Source organism: Clytia hemisphaerica, unplaced genomic scaffold (genome assembly GCF_902728285.1).
Source record: "Clytia hemisphaerica strain Z4C2 unplaced genomic scaffold, Clytia hemisphaerica genome assembly, whole genome shotgun sequence".
Lineage (NCBI taxonomy): Eukaryota > Metazoa > Cnidaria > Hydrozoa > Leptothecata > Clytiidae > Clytia > Clytia hemisphaerica.
Window position 1 is genome coordinate 1,594,847 of NW_027103510.1, and position 3,577 is coordinate 1,598,423.

The following is a 3,577-nucleotide window of genomic DNA, read 5'->3' on the forward strand; positions in this document are numbered from 1 at the left end:
TGGCTGACTCTCAAAATCACGCACAGTGTGGAGGGGGTCCTTTGGGCAAAATATTGACAGTTTTCAAGAATTCGTTTTGACGTTTGACGATGGGTACTCAATCCGGTTCGTGAAAAAATTTGAGAAAATAATTCGTATTCTCGATCGTGCGACGTTTTATCGTAATTGCCAAAAATTCCCAAAAACCACAATGACAATTGTCCCCTCTGAAGGATTGGATATATCGAGATTTATCAAATTTAAGATGTATAAAAAACATCGTGTCAATTTTAGACAAAATTTTCCCTCTTTTTTGAAAATGTCGTACATATTTTTCATATTACAATCTACATGAAAACGCGTTTGTTAATTGTTATTTGATTTGTTCGGACTTCATTCTCAAAATCATGGATGACTTTTTGTTCTCAAAGAATGCAGGCTGGATAGAATCGCTATCTTTCTTCACAGTGTAGTATTTGTAGGCTCCATAGTCGGTAGTAATAAGGATCGATTCCAAAACAACAAAAACTATTCATGGTTTGCATCAATGATTCACCGACAATAAATATACTGGATGGGGATAAAATTTCTATTGAAATCCCAATGGGAATAGAAATTTGTTGTTCCAAGGTTAAAAATCCAGTAGGGATGGTTTTAGAATACAATTTTTAAAAATTGAATGTCGAATGGGGATGAAACAATTTGGTCAGCACAGGTCAGAATATGATTTCGGAATGTAATTATAATTATCACGGTAGTTAGATCCATGTCCAAAATGATTCTTGGTTAGGATAAACACGATTAGAGGAGCCGGAGACGAATAGTATTTCAAATCTCAAACTGTGCTTCAAGAAGACCAAATTTCAAAAAGATTAATAACAGTGAATATATTTCAACGGATCTATAAGATGCAAAAAAGATTCTGGTTTCATTGGCGTACTCTGAATCAGATCAAATTGTTTACAAATGTTGCTCGAAGGTTTTTGGCCAACTAAAATACCTGGGGCACTCAAGGTAAACGACCTACCGTAGGTGCGGCCCTAAGGGGTACCTTTTTCCCAAAGTGCACTCTAAGGGTCGAAATAAGAGAAAGTGCAAGAAAGTGCCCTATAAGGGTGTAAAAAGTGAGATCAACGATAAGCTGCTTGGGTAAAATTTTGTTAATCTTTTTTTTACCTAAAATTAACAAAAACTTCCAAGAAAACGCAAGCGTATAAGGGTCGATGTCTCGCCCAAAAGTTTCTCAAATTTGGTAAATTTTAAAGGCCTAATTTTGGACCGAAAATACGATAGTTTTCAGATTGAGTGCCTCCACCCCCTTGAGCTAGAATGCCATCCATTTTGGTACATAAGATGCATATTTGTCTTCCCTTGGGCGAGCGATTCGCCACGAAATCATACGTAATAAAATAAAAAGTGTGCAGAAGAAGACCCAGAGGACTCACAGAATGTCACCTTACTTGACACCGATGATACTGTAAAAAAACTTTACTTCGACATTCGTATGAAGCACTGGAAAGGATTGGAGCCAAAAGGTGCAATCGCAGCGCGCACAAGTGGAGAATGGCCTTAAAGCTTCCCAAAGCAGCTTGCTTGAAAGTGAAACTCGGTCGAGGGCCTAAATAGTGTCAAGAAGAGAGTCCACTGCTAGAATCATGAAAGTAGCCGGCGTCAAATTGAGTAGTGCATTCCGAGTGATTTATCCAAATGGCAAGTAAATCCTTGGGTAAGAAAATACATTAATAAAAAGTACACCGCAGTGAAGACACCGTTAATACAATAAACCCCGCATCCAATAGCTTGTCAGGTTTTCATTACCCCTGAAAATAAAGCAATACATTATTTTGTGAGCCCTGTTTTGCTAAGTTGTTAATCCTTGCCCGATAATCGAAGTTTATAACTATAACAATCCAGGACCTCTTTTCCTGTTCTCCGAGTGCGTGTTAAGGGCAACAAAAGTGCTTCTGTTTGTTGATATCGTATTATGACCATCCAGGAAATCCCTTTTTTGTGCAGAAACTCGAAACATGTGAATTCCACTATATTTTGAAGACATATCCAGAAATTCGAATATTTTATACGATTTCGGAAGAAAGTACCGGCCTGTACCGGCAAGCAAATTCTTGAGCATGCGCTATAAAAGGGAGGAACGGAGTAGACTTGACATCTCATTTGCAACGCAATGTCGTGTACTTAAACTTTTATTAATTGATTACATTCCTTTTCATTCATATGAACTTACGAAATGATTGCAGATAGTATAGGGACCAAATTATCAATCAAGTAATGGTGGAGAACCGAACAGAGCGGAAGAGGACAATAGCAGATTCATTTTTTGATTAACGAACCAAGGTTTTTTGTCCTACCTTTTTTTTGGCGAACCAGACTGACCCCCGTAGCTCGAAGGAGGTAGGTTTTTATCGAATGATTCAAACGTAACAAGTGAAATTGTTGAACAGATTGAATGATTCATTGGCTTAACGAAGAACTTATCAATCTATTGTAAAACGTACAGAATATATCACCGAAGAATCAGTTAAATACATGTTCTTTATTTATTTAGTATATTATGACCGTCTAAATTTGTCATTTACGGTTTATATATGATTTATATTTGTCTTTGTTTTATTAACTATTGTAATTAAGTACTCATTGTACAGTACGGGCCTCGCGTTACAAAGATAATCTAATTGTCTCCAAGAGAAAGTGTTCATGTTTAATGTTTGGAATTTTATAAGGGGAAAAATTAAGATCATTCTGGGCAAGGCCAGACGTTTTGCAAGAAGAATGATTTTCCTCTATAAAATTATAAACGACTTAACTCGATCTTACTTAACTACCTGCAACAACTACCTTAACAATGCCAGCAAGGCTTACAGTGCCCATTGGTCTAAGAACAAGAAATCCGATTTATCCTCATCTTGATATACGAGAGCTGAGCGTTCCCGAAACACTTTCTTCCCCTACTGCATATCTCAGTGGAATATTCTGGATGATGATGTGAGAAATCTTACCTTCCATTAAAACCTTTAAGAAAGCAATTTATGAATTTTTGAGACAACCAGTGTAATGTTTTTTATGTTCCAGATAGTCAAGGTGTTGTCCTCCTTAAAAGGCATCATAGCATAGCTAGCTCCCTCTGGCGTCAGTAGATTGTCGTTATAATTGTTCGTTAGTGTACGTCTAACTTATGGCATGATCCTAAAATGTCATATTAGTTTGGTGCGAGAAACTTTCTTTGGGCATGACCATTTCATTTCATTAAAAAAAAGCGTAATTGGATGCAGATTAGTTAGATTTCATAAATAAAAAAATAAGAATTCTGCTTTTTTGAGAAATTAAGGGAAGACTGGGCTATTCATTTTGCCATCAGTATATAATAAAAAGAAGAAGCCATAACATGGATCTTCAGCCTAAACGATACCACCACAGACAGACAGAAAAAAGATTTCTCGGCTTATTATATACTGAAAAGAAAAATATAGATGCAAGTGTGGAGCAATAACAATTGGCTTGTAAAGATGGCGTAGTCAAACCAGTAAAATGACCGCGATCCATTAATTAATCCTCAAAGATTTATCCACTAGCGGTCAAATGA